Below are 17,973 nucleotides of genomic sequence, written 5' to 3' on the forward strand. Positions count from 1 at the left end.
TCAACCACCAACACTGTGACTTTACATGGCCTAGTTTATTACAGAGAAAACATTTGAAACTTTTCATCTCTTTTCCACCCTCCAGGATTTAAAAAAAAATCTGAGGTACCCTCTCTTTATTGTCTCCCATCAGATCACCTTTACCTTTACCACTTGAGTATTTCTCATGTCCCCAGTTTCTATCCCTCACCGACTGAAACTGATGTCGGAAACCACTCTTTGATTTATGAACTAATTCATAATCATCTGCCATTTCTGCTGCTAATCTCGCAATTTTAACCTTCTGTTCTTCCACATTTGTTCTCACTACATCAGGAATTGAATTTTTAAACTCCTCCAAAAGTATAATTTCTCTGAGGGCTTCATACGTTTGGTCTATTTTCAGAGCCCTTATCCACCTATCAAAATTACTCTGTTTGAGCCTTTCAAACTCCATGTATGTTTGACCAAATTCTTTACTTAAGTTTCTAAACCTTTGTCTGTAAGCTTCAGGCACTAGCTCATATGAACTTAAGATGGATTTCTTCACCTCCTCATACGTTCCAGATACCTCCTCCGGTAGTGATGCAAACACTTCACAAGCTCTACATACCAGCTTTGTTTGAACCAGTAACACACACATGTCCTGTGGCCATTTCATTTGTTTAGCTACCTTCTCAAATGTAATGAAAAAGGCTTCCAATTCCTTCTCGTCAAACCTTGGCAATGATTGGACATATTTAAATAGATTCCCACCAAGCCTTCGACTATGACGCTCTTTCTCACTATCCTCATCACTATCATCCAATTGTACGTTTCCCTTTACATCTGCCAATTTTAACTGACTTTCATGTTTCATGGCCATTTTCTGAAGTTCAAACTCCCTCTCTTTATCTTTTTCCCTGATCTGTATCTCCCTTTCTTTTTCTTTTTGTTCTGCTAGGGCTATTCTTTCTTTTCTCCTTTCTTCACTCTCCTTTTCTTTTTCCTCTCTCTCTCTTTCTCTTTCTTTTTCCTCTCTCTCTCTTTCGTATTCAAGCCGCTTTAATTATTTCTTATGTTCCATTTGTTTCATTTGCAACTGAATTTTTGCCATTTTCAATGAGTCAAACTCTATCTCAGGCAACTTTAAATGCTTAACCACTGCCATAATTACCTCATTTTTTCGCATTTTGTCAGGTAATGTTAACTGCAATGTTTTTGCCAGACCCAACAGCCTGCTTTTAGTCTCTGTCCGTAAGGTACTGCGTGTGACAGTCTCCACCCCAAAAACTTCTGAACCTCTGAAAGAGCCATTGTCCACAACACACTTAAACTAAAATACCACACCGGAAAAGCAACAATCCTTCACTGTCTTAAGTTCACAAAAGCCAATCCAACAGATAGAGTTTTATCCCCCTCGAGCCCCCAATTTGTTATGGGAGAGGCGTTTTCAGAACCTCAATGTATCATTGAGTTTAACCAACCTCCTCCTTTAATGCTATTGTTGCTTTTCCGAGCACATGGCTTGTTCTCCAGGCGTGGGATTACAATTATGGACACATGGGTTTTTAAACACAAAATAATGAGCGCAATTCTCCCATCGGGAGACTAAGTCCCGACGTCGGAGTGAAAACTGGAGTGTTTCACTCCGGCGTCGGAGGCCGCTCCCAGCCCCCTATTCTCCCGCCCCCGGGGGGGCTAGTAGCAGCGTCGTGTCATTTACGCGCGCCGGGCCTTGGTGTCGCGTAAAAGCGGCGCCGCGTAAATGACAAAGGGCAGAGGGTTAGTAGAGATCCAACCATGAGATAGTAAGCATTTGATCCAACGGTCCATAGCCGTTACAAATGGCGAGCGGTAATTCCCCCAGCGGCCAGCCATGATTCTCGCTGCGCCGGTTTGGGGGGGGTGGGAGAATCGCGTGCGGGTGCCGGGGCGGCGTGGCGGGACTCACGCGGTGCCCCAGCGATTCTCACACCCAGTGTGGGGGGGGAGAATTCCGCCCAATGTTTATTCCATGAACTCAACTTAACCTTTAAAATAAACATTGGATCACTTAACACCCCTTACTTCAACGATAACCCCAAAAATCATACAACACTAAATAATCCTTCAGTTATTCCTTTCAACATCCAAGAGACTTAACACCTTTAAACAGAAACACATCAGGTTAAAAGCATTACTTTTATGAGTTTAAATCACCCAAATGATCCAGAGATAGTCTTTCATGGCAGAAATCACAGCAGATCCAGCTCACTGCAAACCCAGACACACCCAAGCTCTTTCAAACTGAAACTAAAAACTGCAAAATGGCTGATCTAAAACCCAGCTCCACCCACACTCTGACATCACTGCATTTCTTAAAGGTACATTGCTTAAACATCCATTTCTTAAAGGCACTCTCACATGACATTCAGCAGCCGAACTAACATGGAATTTGCGATCCCATAATGCATATGTGTGCAGAGTTCTGCAAGCTAAGCAAGACATACAGTATATAACACTCCTGAGGGAGTTTTCACCTGGGATCCCACCTCCCCCTTTCTCCATTGGCCTTTGGTCTTTATCGTGAGCTCGACCGTCACCACTGTTTATTCCTAAGATTGCATTGTCTACTGGACGCCCTGATTTCTATTATCTCAGTGGTCCTGCAGCTTGATTTCCTTCTCCTCCCCTGTGGTTTCTTCACTTGATGCTGAGATGACTATGATCTGTCTTTACCGGTTTCCATTCTTCTCTGGATTCTCACCCCTTGCTTCTGAATAATCTGTGGTTTGCTGCTTTCTGCTTGCTTGTCAAGGCTGCTAAATCTACTCACCTTTCAGTGCTCCCCCATCCCTTTTCACTGGAGTGAATTGGATTGGATCCTCAGAATCCTGCTCCTGTCTTCTTCCTCTCCGCACATCTGTTCCTCTGACCAGCTGTTTCATTTGCACTGATCCTGTGGATTTACCGTTCATCCTCCCCTGGCTCCCAGGCCTTCACCATCTGGTCTTTGGACCTCACTTCCTTTTCCATCTGCTGATATACTAGATCCACTGGTCTTGACTGCTAATATGGAGGCCACAATGCCCCGCTATGGACCGTTGGATCAAATGCTTACTATCTCATGGTTGGATCTCTACTAACCCTCTGCCCTTTGTTTTCACTGGACAACCTGCAGAAGTATGAACCACTGATCTCGGGGGATGCTCTACTCCTATGGTTCCAATCACAGACAAGGCCATCACCAAGTACTTCCTTGTATCTGTCACCAGTCCCAATCGTTATGGTCTTCCAAATTAACTTTCACCTAGGAGAAACTTTCCACCTAATCAACTATAGTTGCACCCTTCAAGCTGCAATCTGCTTTAGGCTTTCTGTTTACCATGATACTTCCACAGCAGTTCACCTGCTCATTCAATCCATCAGATCCTTGGCCCAGAAGTACTGGAAAACTATACGTCAACGATCCCTCTCACCCAAATATCTGGAGCTTACCAAACTGCTTTGAATTCCGATCTCTCAACATTTCCGTTTTCACGTTCTCACTCGTGTGATTAAATCCTTCCGTTGCTTCAGTAATCCCTTCCTACCCTACAACTCTCCACTCCTAAATTTGGGCTCTTGTACGTCCCCTCTTCTCCTTAGCCCATCATCGGTAGTTGTGGCCCTGGCCAACTAGGCCCAATTCTGGAATTCCATCCTTAAATCTCTTCATCTCTCAGCCACTATTTCTTCTTTTAATCGGTAAGAAGGGCAAATTGTTAAGAGCGAGACCATGGAAGAATGGGCAATAAATTTAAAATTGAGTAATTGCTTAACTGGGGACAAAGTAGATCAGCAGAGGAGTAATGGATGAATGGTATTTGGTGCGAGTTAGCACCCTCAAATGTGACCTCTTTGTCCAAATCCTTCTTTCTACTGGCATCCCTCTTTCTCGAATAATGTTCTGATTGAGGACAGCACCCCCAGGTGGTTGGTGTGATTGGGTTAGGGATAAATAACATTTCATTTTAAATAGACAAAGTTTGAGATTCAGGTCACTTGCCCAGAGAATAAAGCCAGAAAACTCCACCTGCTCCGAACAAACAAAACTAAACTTTACTATAAAATGCCAGAAAGATAAAACAATTTACAATATATACCTTATACTCCAACATTCAAGGTTATTATGAGATACATGTACATTTACAGGCAAACTGTGGGAAAACACACAACAAAGCACAGTAAATGGCAGAGGAGACCCAGGCAGATTCCATGGTTTTCTCAACACCTCTGCAGCCTGCTCCTTATCTGCACATGTGCAGAAATCCCGAGGTGAGTTGGGACTTGGATTTCACGACCCCTCTACTCTCAACTTTAAAGGTAAGTCTGGGGTTCATAAATAATTGTACTTCTATAAGTGTTCTCCTACATTAATAACGACATTGCTGGCTATTTCAACTTCCGCAACATCATCTGACTCTGCCTTGTCTCAGTTCATCTGCTACTCTAAGTCTCCAGACTTGACATTTTCACCTCACTCCTGGCTGCCATCCCATCTTCTATTCTCTGTTAGCTGAACCTCAAAACCCTGCTGCCTCTGCTATGCTCACTTGCACCAAATACCATTCATTCATTACTCCTGTGCTCACTGATCTGCATTGGCTCCCAGCAATGGCTCAATTTAAAAATTCTTGCCCATTTTTCAAATTCCTCTCTGGCCTTGCTTTTACCTAATTGCCCTTCTTACTTATTACCTATTTAACCTTTTCCAGCCCTATAGCCCTCGGAGGTCTCTGTTCGATGTGCATTCTCAATTTTAATCACTTCATAATCGATGGTGCCTGACGCTGCCTGATCCCTAAGCTTTAAGATTCACTCCCTAAATCCCTACAACACTCAAACTCTCTTTCTTCCATTAAGAAGTTCTTCAAAACCATTGTAGTCGCCTGGGTTGGCCACTTCCCGACTTAAAATGGAGATCCGCAAAGAATGCAGGGAAATTCAGTCAAGCCAGGAAAAACTAGCAAGTGCAAAGTCCCCTGTGTATTAGAACTTGCAAAAGCCCAGACAGCACTGAAACTCACAGCCATCTGCATACTAATGAGCGATCCCCGGGAACAATTGAAACATGTAAGGTGAATAAGGCCAAGCCAGACTCCTCGGCGCCAGCAGGAGCCAAGACAAAGGAAAACCAACGGACACTCAGGGACCGCCCAGCGATCAGGGAACAACTCCAGTATTGGAGAAATCGATCCAAGTGATCGGAACGTAGTCCAATCACTTGGAACCAGGTACGGGGTCCGCCCAGAAGGAGTGTGAAGCCCCTGGGGACTATAAAATAGAGTCCCCAAGTTCATTTTGTCCTTCTTGGCAGGGTCACTCAGCAGTGAACCAACCCTTGACAGTGAACTGCCTAAGCTGCCGCATCAACCAAGTAAGTCTCCAGTCAACGCACGCTACGAGATAGGCGCTTCCAGCTACCAGTCCATACCAGCTTTTGAATCCTGCAGGCTCAGAATCGAACGAAAGGCCATTTGTTCCCCTCACCTGGTGGGCCAGTTCCATAGCTAAGTATAGGCCTTTTAGTGATAGAGATAGCCTAGTAAGTAGAGTTTTATGCATGAGTAGTGATTGACTGTGTATAATAAATGTGTTTTGATTTGAATCTTACGAATTGGTGTGTCGAGTTATTGATCAGTACTTGAACTTGAACCTCGTGGCGGTATCAGAAAGATACCTGGTGACTCTAGAGCAAAGGTTATAGAAACAGAGCAAATTAAGTAAAGATACAATGGGCAACATTTAAGAGCCAATCAAAGGTTAGCAACATTTACTGGCTGACTCTGACAGGACCCGACTTAGAAGTGGCCTAACCACTCCGGGAGAACCCAAAATTTGAATTAGAATCCAATTGGGAACAGAAAACCACAAGTGTTCAAGCAGTTCTGATCAATCCTCATAATTCGGAAACATGTTAATGCATGCGTAACTAACAGGGCTATAAGGTAAAACTATAGATTTTTGTTGCCAAAAACTGTCGGGAGTTTGTATTCCGGAAAATAGCGAACGCCATACCCATGATTACAGCACTGCCTTAATACCCCTCATTCCAAATTTGAAAAGAGCATTCAGATAGAGAAAATGGCAATGAAGGCAATGGAACGCCTTATGAACCCCCAGGAATTTGAGGTCGCAGCGACCAGCAGCAGAATAAGACAGTGTCCTGTTTGGGAAGAAGAGATCAGGAAATATCTCAAAGGGAAAGGATGGCCCCTTTGGAGTGAATTCTGTGATAATGAGGAAACAGGACCCGGGAGTATAGGACATACTTTGTGGGAGAACCTGTCAGAGATCCATAAGAAGAGCTTGGGAAAAGCTCGCAAGCCGATGGCAATCGTGTCCTGTCTGGCACAATTGCGAGGCACAGAGGAGGTCGTTCGGACGCTCCGCAAAGAGATAGAAGAGAGACATCGAATGAGCAAGGTCGATGTTAGTGAGATCGAGAGAGAGAAAATATAGATTTAAGAAGGAAGTTGGCAGCAAAGGACAGAGAGGTGGATGATGCCAAGTGGGCACACCAGCCTTGTCTAGCGCAGCTGAGTAGCTTCTAAACCCAATATGAGAAGGCCTATCAGGACACACAACATGCAGTCCTGGTAAGAGAAGAGACAGCGAAACAGGTAGAGGCATTGCAAAGGCAGTGCAGCGATTTAAAAGCAGCATTAAGAGCACTCCATGCTGCCACCATGGAGCACAGACAAAGCTCATTAGATCATGTGAAATGCAGGAAGCAGATTGCGGAACTGCAGTCTTTGCTTTCAGTGCAAAATGGGTTTCAGAGCACCTTTGGATCCCAGTTAGATGAGGAAGACGGCCCTGATTGGCAAGAATTAAATGAAACTGTGCATAGGTATGCTCAGGGAACATGTGCGCAAGGAAAGCCCCAAAAGAGAAAAGCACCCCAACCCCCCACAGAGCAGATAGATCAGGCACCCATGAATCCAGTAACCACCCACCACACAGTCACATCGGAAGGAGGCGCAGAATTCCTTTACTCCACACCCTTAACCGTGACCCAATTACGGGATGCCTGCGAAAACATCACATCGTTCCTCCCCACCTCAGACCCCCACCACTTCTTTGCTAGAGTGAAACAGCAGGCGATCATGTACGGCCTGGATGAGTGTGAGCAAGTGAAGCTCACAGTTTTGAGTTTAGACCCTTCAGTTGTAGCAGCCCTTCCCGACCCACAGAATGCAGGAGGAGGCACCCTTGCAGAGATGCACACGGCGATCCTAGATGCGATCGGCTATAACAGAGGTGACCCAGCAGAAGGCCTGAATAAGTGCAGGCAGAAAAAGATAAAACACGCCACAGCGTTTGCTGGACACCTGTGGATTCATTTTACAGCCGTTTTTGGAAACTTAGACCGCGCCCATTTGTCCCAAGACAACATGGCCAAATGGACCCGCACCCTTATCTCCCATGCCACAGAGGCAGGACAAAAAGCCTGTACCAATTATGACCCCTCGGAAGAAGCGCACAATGAAAAATTGGTTTTAAAAAGATTGTCCTGCTCCTGGGAGCAATCTGTCCAAAACAAACCCGCTATTAGGAAACCCGAAGAACAGCTGGCAGAGGCAGATATCCAAGCAGTTAAAGCACACCAGAACCCCGCATGGGTGAACGAAGGCAGGAACAGCCCCCCACAGAAACCACAGGAGTGTTACAACTGTGGACAATTAGGTCACTTTGCACGAGAGTGCAATGCGCCACGAAAGCCACAGAAAGCCCAGCAGGCAAGCACTCTGAATAATCACAGGACAAAGCCCATACATAGTGTGAGTGCCCGTTCAGACCAGACAGACCTGAACGGAACTGACTGACGGTGTTCGGGCTCCCCCAGTTGGGTCTGCGACACCCTTTGGGATAGGTCCGGCCGACCAGTAGTTGCAGCGAAAATACGGGGTCAGCCCATCGAATTTCTCTGGGACACAGGAGGGTCCCGCATCACAATTAATTCCTCCACCATGTTCCAAAAAGACACGTGGCCCACTACAGCCACAATCACCCTCAGCGGCTTCACAGGCCACTCACAGCAGGGACACATCACAGCCCCTGAATCATTCAAATTGGCGATATTACGACAAAACACCCCATAGTTTTGGTCGATCTGAACCACACAGGAGAACACATTTTGGGCATTGATTTCATGAACTCCCACAACCTTTCATTTGATCCAGTAAATCAATGTGTCTGGAAAATGACAAAGTCAGCAAGAGCCCCCGCAACGCTCATAGTAGGTGAGTACGCAAACAAGGTTAGCGCAGTCGGTGAATTTTGGTTCGACCCGACCACGATTAGTGCCGACAAACAGGTTGGGGCAGTTCTTCAGAAGAACAGGACCACATTTGCAAGTCATAAACATGACTGCGGCAGAATGGCTGGTTCGGTTCAAATAATAGGACCTGACCCTAGACCCCAGAAGCAATACGGAATAATAGGACCTGACCCTAGACCCCAGAAGCAAGAGGCAGAGGGAGAAATCTCAAAGGTCATTGACAGCTTATTAGAACAAAGCGTACTTAGATCGGTAGCCTCCACTAATAATGCCCCGATTTGGCCAGTGAGAAAGCCCGATGGATCATGGCGACTGACCATCTATTACTGGGAACTCAACAAAATCACCCCCGCAGCAGCCCCCACAGTAGCCACAAGACCATGCACAAACAGGGACTCAACTCACGATATTTAACGGTTTTGGACGTCAGTAACGGATTCTGGTCCATTCCATTGGCAAAAGCGTGCCAATACAAATTTGCCTCCACTTTTAAAGGTCAGCAGTACACGTGGACATACCTTCCACAAGGATTCCACAACCCCCCCTCCATTTTCCACCGACAGCTAGCAAATGGTTTATCGAAATTTTCTCGCCCCGAATGTCTGGTCCAGTATGTGGACAACCTATTACTGCAGACAGACACCAAGGCAGAGCACATTGAGCTTCTGTCTGAACTCCTGGAACTCCTACAGCAAATTGGATGCACAGTAAACCCCAAAAAGGCCCAAATTGTGGAAAACAAAGTGGTATATTTGGGAACGATTATCACACATGATAAACGCGAGATTGAGTATAAAAGAATTGACTCGATTGTCAAATTGCCCCTTCCCCAGAATGTTTCAGCCCTCCGGTCGTTTTTAGGACTTGTTGGCTACTGCCGAAACCATATTGACGGTTTTGCCACCAAGGCAGCACCCCTCTCGGAACTCCTACAGAAAGGAGCCCCTTGGGAATGGCTTCCGCAGCACACGGATGCTGTAGATGTTTTAAAGCGCGCACTCATTGCAGCCCCCGCACAATAGGTTCCAGACCCGTTTTTCCCCTATGCTGTAGAGATAGCTAGCACAGAGCGTACCCTTTCGGCCGTGCTCCTCCAGGAACGGCACGAACAGTTGAGACCTGCGGCTTACGCCTCCAGAGTTTTAGATCCTGTGGAGCAGGGATTTTCGGCCTGTGAGAGGCACCTGCTTGCAGTTTTATGGGAAGTTCAATACTTTTCATACATCACCGGATTAAACCCCATCACAATCCTCGCAGAACACACCCCCACCCAACTGTTACTAGACGGACGACTTAAGGACGGTGCAGTAAGCCAGATTAGAGCAGCCAGATGGACCCTTCTTTTGCAGGGACAGGACATCACTGTTAAAAGGACCAAGACCCACACTTTCCTAGCCGACAACCTTCAATACCCAGGCACCCCCCACGAATGTGAAATCATCTCACCGCACCACAACACAGGCCCCTTTATCGCAAAAACACCCCCCAGAAAGATAGGTCGTTCCCCCCAGAGCCCCCAGCACACAGACACATACGCCCCTTTGAGAATATATGTGGATGGCTCTTCCACTGTATTAGACGGGAAGCGCATTACAGGATGCGGCGTTTATGTTGAGGATGCGCAGGGACACGCCCAAGAAGAAATCTCCTTAAAACTACCAGAACACTTAGGCGCGCAGGCGGCAGAACTAGCAGCCATTGCGTACATCATAGATCACCCAGATTCCTTCCCCAGCCCAGCAGGCATATACTCGGACAGCCTCTATGTCTGTAACAGCCTCACAGAATTCCTACCCCTGTGGAAAGCAAGAGGATTTGTTTCCGCAGACGGAAACCCCTCCCTTCAGCCCCATTGCTCCAGCACATTTTAGACAAAGCACAGGACAGGATATTTGGCATCGTTAAAGTTCGAAGTCACCACCATTCCTACCCACCTGGAAATGTAAAAGCCGACGCACTGGCTAAAGCAGGTTTCAGACATGGACATTTTTGGAAGCCCCCCCCGAAAGCGCCCCAGTGAATGCAGTTCAGGTCTCACATACTAATATCGAGGATTTAGTGCAGGCCCAGAAGCAAGATAGGAATCTCAGTGAGATTTTAAAAGGAAGCTTTCCAGCCCCATACGATAGGTTTAAAAATGCACTGACCACACATAACTGTGTGATCCTAAAAGACACCCTTTATGTGGTTCCTGAACAGGACAGGAATCAGCTTATTTGTTTGTTCCATGACGGTCATGGGCATCAGGGATTTGACCCCACTACAGCCCACCTCAGGCAGCTCTGTTGGTGGCCGAATTTAAAGGAAGACGTCACGCACTATGTGGAAAATTGCCTTATCTGTGCCCAAAACAATCCGGACAGATACGCAAAGAACGCTCAGCTTAGCCACACCTGCCCCGTTAATGGCCCCTGGACTAACCTCCAGATTGATTTTATAGGACCATTGCCCCCTTCCAGGAATGGTTACCAGTATGTCTTAGTCGTTATAGACATATTTACAAAATGGGTAGAAGCATTCCCATCTAGAACGAACACGGCACAGACTACCGCAAAGATTTTAACCCACCACATCTTTACGAGATGGGGACTCCCCCGCAGCATTGAATCCGACCAAGGTTCCCATTTTACGGGACGTGTCATGAAGAACGTCCTCACGATATTTGGCATTCCCCAAAAATTCCACATCGCATACCACCTCCAGTCAAGTGGTATCGTCGAGCGAATGAATCGGACTCCAAAAGCAACCCTCCGGAAAAAGGTCCAACAAAACAGCACAACTTGGGATTCAGTCCTCCCTTTTGCATTAATGTTTTTACGTAACACTGTTTCGACATCCACAGGATACACCCCACACACTCTCATGACCGGACGCCCCATGAAAGGCACAGAATTTTTATTAGGACTTGACTTGACCAGCCCCGAAGTGACGGCCCTCACACATGAGAACGCAGTCAAGCAATTAGTGGAAAATATAAAAATGGCTCAGCTAGCAGCTGCAGTAAAATTAGGCACCAGGAAGAAACAGAGCGAGGCCTGTTTCGACAAGACAGTGCATGCGACTGAGTTTGAGGTAGGACAGCAGGTCATGCTCTCCATTTACAACTCCAGCACGTTCCTGTCACCCAAGTATTCGGGTCCGTACTCCATTGCGGACAAAGTAAGCCCCTCCATGTATAAAATTAAGTACCCCAACCGGAAGACCGCGTGGTTCCATATTAACCAGCTCAAGGCATATGGCTCGCAGTCTAACCACACACACCAGGTCATGCTCGACGCAGCAGACCACGCCCCGCCCACAGCCAATGTATCCCTATCCTCCCCCAACACGTCCACCCCACCCACGGACTCGCCCTCGACTCCACCCCCGAACTCTAGACTCCGCCCCGGAACGCCCACAGACAGCAGCAGCAGAGACAACGACTGTGACACAGACAATAGCCACAGCACGTCTCCCTACTATCCCCATGCAACAGGACCCACACCCAGCGAATCTGAACACGATTCGAGTGATCCCTTCCTGATCACATTCCTCAACAAACCCCAACAAAGACCACTGCCCTACGATTATGACCCCGACTCCATCCCCACAGAATTAGATACAACTTTTTGGCACCGTGACAATTCATACAAGCTCGTCCTAAACGATGAGATGGACCCTAAGTCACACCATGCAGCTTTGGCAACCTTCATCCATTCACGAGTATGGCATCCGGGAGAAGATGATGACATTGAGTCTGACTCCCAAAACGAGAACCCCTTTGCGACCCTGTTCGCAACTGATAACTGAGGTGTCCAGATGATGTTTTGAAAGGAACCGCTTGGGAGAAACGGTGTCCTTTCTGATGGAACCTGCAGCATGTTCTTCAATGTTTGTTTGTTAGTGTTATTGTTAAGTGTTGTTTGTATACTCAGAAGTTCCACGGCCACACGCCATATTTGTTGGCAGAAACCTGTGAAAACTTGCCAGCACGCATATTGGCAGAAACCGCGGAGAGCTTGCCAGCCCCCGTTCATAACTGCTCTTCTGGTTCGATGGCAGAACCTTTACAACAACCCCCCTCGATGACTACATTTTTGCTCGTTCTTGCCGGTTGCTCAGGCAGTGGAGAAACGGCATTAATCACCACCCTGCCTGAGGACCCCCCCTCTGGTCAACTATGCTCGGGTAGAGCACATACGGCATTGATCACCGTCCTACCCTGGGATTCCATCCAAATCTTACCCGCCGCGGCGATACGCACCCCATTTGTGGCTCATTATGTTCAAAATTGTTTTGTTTGGTTTTGGCAACCTATGGTTGCTTCCCTCTGCTATTTACATCCTCCAACACTAGGATGGTAAATCACACAGGCTGCGAGACGGCTCGCAGTATGGCAGTATTTTCTTCGATGTCTAGTCCAAATTTTCGGTTTAAAAAAAAAATGAGGGAGTCACACATGGTGACACATTATAAAGGGAAATTGGCACTAAAAGACAGACATGCTAACATTCAAGATATTACACAAGATAGTAACAGGTATTACGCTTGTGTCCATAGAACTCCGGAACCTCAGGAACTCCAGAGGAAGAAAAAGAAGAAGACAGAAAGACGGAAAGATGAAGACAACCTTCATGTTCACCTGGATCTTAGCGGGATCCCTTCAGTTGCGCGCGGATGCTACCCCCCTGACCCCTACCACACAGGCCGTGAATGATTCCCATCCTTACCATACACTACACCCTGAAATAGTTAACCCCGAGACAGTTACCGACACCCCGACCTGGTGTGACAAGTTTCTAACCTGGTATTCACTATCGTACATTGTAGAATCACTCTTAGTACTGGCGATACTCTGCAGTATCGTGCAGACACTTAGACTCAGAAAATGGCTAAGGAGAGCCTACCGCTCTCGCACCACAGTATACACGTTTAGGTCCCCTATTTTCGGACTTCACCAAACCCCCCCAACCCCTTGAATGAATTAAAGTGCATCCATTTTTCTCTGTGTGTGTTTTGTTCGGTAAAGAAATGTAAACCTCAGTGCTTGACTGCTAAGCCAGAGAAACTTGTGTTGCTGCTATTTGTACATTTAAAATGTTGTAGAATTATTGTTGATTGTTTGAGTGAGGATAGTTTATTGAGGATAGTTAGAGGTACCGTTTTTTTAATGTTGTAATGCATGCCCCTGTTGTGACATAGCGTCACTTAGAATTGTTAGTTAAAAAATGTTCACACATAGTTCTGGTCAGTGTAGAGGCCATGGAAGAGTGCTCGCTGGGTCAGGAAGTGAAGACAACGCAGTTATGTGATCCTTCACGCTTCGCGTGAATTCAGTCAAGCCATGAAAAACTAGCAAGTGCAAAGTCTCCTGTGTATTGGAACTTGCAAAAGCCCAGACAGCACTGAAACTCACAGCCATCTGCATACTAATGAGCGCTCCCCGGGAAACATGTAAGGTGAATAAGGCCAAGCCAGACTCCTCGGCGCCAGCAGGAGCCAAGACAAAGGAAAACCAACGGACACTCAGGGACCGCCCAGCGATCAGGGAACAACTCCAGTATTGGAGAAATCGATCCAAGTGATCGGAACGTAGTCCAATCACTTGGAACCAGGTACGGGGTCCACCCAGAAGGAGTGTGAAGCCCCTGGGGACTATAAAATAGAGTCCCCAAGTTCATTTTGTCCTTCTTGGCAGGGTCACTCAGCAGTGAATCAACCCTTGACAGTGAACTGCCTAAGCTGCCGCATCAACCAAGTAAGTCTCTAGTCAACGCACGCTACGAGATAGACCAGCTTTTGAATCCTGCAGGCTCAGAATCGAACAAAAGGCCATCATATCTCCTGACCTGGTGGACCAGTTCCAAGCTAAGTATCGGGCTTTTAGTGATAGAGATAGCCTAGTAAGTAGAGTTTTATGCATGAGTAATGATTGACTGTGTATAATAAATGTGTTTTGATTTGAATCTTACTAATTGGCGTGTTGAGTTATTGATCAGTACTTGAACTGGAACCTCGTGGTGGTATCATAAAGATACCTGGCGACTCTAGAGCAAAGGTTATAGAAACAGAGCAAATTAAGTAAAGATACAACGGGCAACATTTAAGAGCCAACCAAAGATAAGCAACACCATTGATCAAATTCTACCCTAATCGCTCTTTATGTGGCTTGCCGCCAAATTTTGTTTCAATTCCTGTGAAATGTTACTACAATAAAGGTGCTATATAAATGCAATTCGTAATTAATGTTGTAAATATAAGCTGTTCTTCAAGTTGCCTAAATTAGCTTACCTTTGACCTATCTGACATCCCAATTATATTGTCCAACCAAATTAAAAATTGAACTCATCTACATGGTTCTAGTAAGTAAAACTATTTTTTACTCAGCACTGTGTTGGCAGCTTCCTTTAAATAACCCCAGATTTTCTTTGCCTGAAAAACAGGATTCAATGTTCATGGTGAATCCTGAAATGGATGGTCGGCCTACGACTTGCACGTGCAAAGGTGACATGTGGAGCAGAGCTGGCACAGAATGAACGCATGTACTCTGCATTAACATATTGGACCCATCTGTGCCCACTGTCCACCAGGAGAACTGCACAATTTGTGGGCCCCATTGTGGCAGTGCACAGAGGTTAGGATCAGAGCCAGAGATACAGGTGAGCTGCAAGGTCCAGCCGAGACTGTAAAGTCAGGTCAGGTTTTAAAACAAAAGTAACAAGCTGAGTACTTGGCCAGGTCTGCAAGGTCATCACACAATAGGGGAGTTAGAAGGAGTTATGTTGCTTAAATCAAGTAAGATGATTCCCCCATATGGTTAAAAATACAGTGCGTTTATTATTTTGCTTCGATATGTAAAATGTAACCATGCTGTTTGAACAAATTAAGCCTGATCCTAATTGTTGTATTACATATTCACCAGCTGTGAATAAGTTAATAATTTGTATCCAGACATGCCTTACCAGCTTTCTTCTTGAATTGAGGTTGAAGGAACAAACATGGGGAAGACATAATTGTCAGTTCAGATCACACGGGTTACAAAATCATACTGTTAAATGTTGAAAATTACATAAACACCCCTCACAGCAAAATGCTGTGACCACTTACAGGAGTAACCACCAGTGCAGTACATGAGATTACCCAGACTTGTAATAGACAGCAATAAACCGATAATAGAAATAAAGTAATAATAGACAGCAATAAACTTGTAATAGGCAGCAATAAACCCATAATCGTCAGAAATAAACTCATAATCTTCAGAAATAAACTTGTAATAGACAGAAATAAACTTTTAACAGACAAAAATAAACTCGTAACAGACAGCAATAAACAGCAAAAAAGTGCAATTGACACCAATTTACTTATAATAGACAGAAATAAACTTGTAATAGACAGCAATAAACCTGCAATAGAAAGCAATAAACTTGCAATAGAAAGCAAAACACCTGCAATAGAAAGCAATAAACTTGAAATAGACAGCATTAAACTCATAATAGACAAAAATAAACTCATAATAGACAGAAATAAACTTGCAATAGGCAGCAATAAGCTTGGAATAGGCAGCAATAAACTTGGAATAGACAGCAATAAACTTGGGACAGGTAGCAATAAACTCGTAATAGACAGCAATAATAATAATAATAATAATAATCACTTATTGTCACGAGTAGACTTCAATTAAGTTACTGTGAAAAGCTCCTAGTCGCCACATTCCGGCGCCTGTTCGGGGAGGCTGGTACAGGAATTGAACTCGCACTGCTGGCTGTGTTCTGCATTACAAGCCAACTCATAATAGACAGCGATAAACATGTAATAGACAGAAATAAACTTGTAATAGACAGAAATAAACTTGCAATAGAGAGCAATAAACTTGTAATGGAAGGACACTTTGAAGGCTTACCTCAAGAAATGGAACATAGATGTCAATGCCTGGAAGACCTTTGCTCAGAAGAGACCTACTTGGATGAACCTCCTGGTTGAAGGGTCACAATTCTTTGAGAACACCCGATGGCAAGTGGAGGCCAGAAAAAGAAGCCTGAGAGATGAATACCCGTGACCTAATGTCCAAGGATTGATCTCACACTTTGGAAACTCTTGCCAAGTGAGTGATTGAAGGTAAGGAGCTCCTCAGTCATAAAAGGACCCACAGAATCCGTGACCAGTAACACGGAGTACCTTAGATGGGCAATCATACACGTTAGCAAGTGGTCACCACATTCTATCTATTGTAGTTCCTTTGATGGAACTACATGACAACTCATGACAAACCAAAGTTTTAAAAAAATCTCTTTCACTTTCTGTCTCCAAACTAACTTTATATAGTAAAGTATCTTTTCAATGAAATTAACAGCCTCATGACAAGCCAAGGATTTAAGAAAATAAAAATATATCTTCCTTTCACTTTATTTGAATTTTAAAAATATTTATAAATGCTAATGACTAATAATATAAAACATTAACCTACCCAAAAATGTTTCCTCCTCTGCTCAATGATCCTAGACCGAGAAATGAAAGTGCAAATAAAAAGGTGTAAAAACTTATCCAACATCGGGCAAGTCGACCAAACAAGTACTGTCCCTGCACTTTTAATTCAGCAGGTCCAGCGCAGCGCAGGAGTTGAAGCTTTTGAAAAAGGCCAGCCTGCTGTTTGAACGTCTCGCGCTTCCAGCGTACATGCCCGCTCTTCCGGATCGTCGTGCTGCGCATGTGCGCGCTCCAGCGTTTTTAGTCGGGTCCTGAAAGGAAGTTACGGGCCTATGTTTCTAGGCATTGTGTGCCCATGCCAACTGAGAAATAAACAGCACTTTGAGCTGAATGTTCCTGGTTGGCTGGGTTGGGGAAGTTGGGCAGGTGGGGGGGGGGGGGGTAGGTGAGGTGATGGTGTTGGCCCTTAATTAGCGCACCAGAAACCTGGATATAAGTGCTGCACATTCATCGCCAGTGCTTTTTAAAATCCTACTATTACATTACTGTATAATTTCCAGCTGTACCAACTAATCTGCCTGAGTGGGTGTGCTAATAGCCCGTGTGAGTTGATTTCAACTCCATTATTTAATGGGACTGTTCAAACATGCAACAGGATGGAGTTTGGGGTTGAGAACAGAACAGTTGGGAATTAACAGAAAGAAACTCAGATGATTAAAGGCAGCGCCTATCTTGTGTGCCACCTCGGTATGCTGCAGGGCGCTGCATGGGCCTGCTGGGCGATACGTATGGGAGACATGAGGAGGAGACCTGCTGGAAGGCAGCATGTGTGGAGTTTGTACATTCTCCTCGTGTCTGCATGGGTTACCACCAGTTTCCTCCCACAGCCCAAAAATGTGCAGATTAGGTGGATTGGCCATTCTAAATTGTCCCTTAGTGTCCAAAGATTGAGGTGGGATTATGGGGTTACAGGGACAAGACATGAGAGTGGGCCTAGATAGCATGCTCTCTCGGAGGGTCCATGCAGACTCGATGGGTCGAATAGCCTCTTGCTGCACTGCAGGGATTCTATGGTTCTATGAGAAACTAAGAATGCATGGCTAGAGGTTGTCCATGAGTTCAGCAGGAGGAGTGTGTACCGTGGCCATTCGTTCAGGGTCAAAAGCAGTTTAATAACTGAGGCAGGCAGGTAAGGTGAGTACAGCGGCACACTCACCTACATCCTGGCATGGGTATCGCTCCAAATCCCTCACTCTGCTTCTCAATCCTTTCCCCCATTGTCGGAGAAGAGAACAGAGACTCTG

At 45.5% G+C, this 17,973-nt stretch overlaps 1 protein-coding gene across 1 annotated transcript in view; it reads right to left on the bottom strand.

The window, feature by feature from the left end:
• LOC140386408 (uncharacterized) overlaps positions 1–16,907 on the bottom strand; it is a 65,263-nt gene extending 48,356 nt beyond the window's left edge. Inside the window, exon 1 of the mRNA XM_072468727.1 lies at positions 16,710–16,907. The gene's annotated coding sequence lies outside the window, so the exon portion shown is untranslated. The remainder of the gene's footprint in view (positions 1–16,709) is intronic.
• Between the last annotated feature and the right edge of the window lie 1,066 nt (positions 16,908–17,973).

Source organism: Scyliorhinus torazame, chromosome 12 (assembly GCF_047496885.1).
Source record: "Scyliorhinus torazame isolate Kashiwa2021f chromosome 12, sScyTor2.1, whole genome shotgun sequence".
In the NCBI taxonomy this organism is placed as follows: Eukaryota; Metazoa; Chordata; class Chondrichthyes; order Carcharhiniformes; family Scyliorhinidae; genus Scyliorhinus; species Scyliorhinus torazame.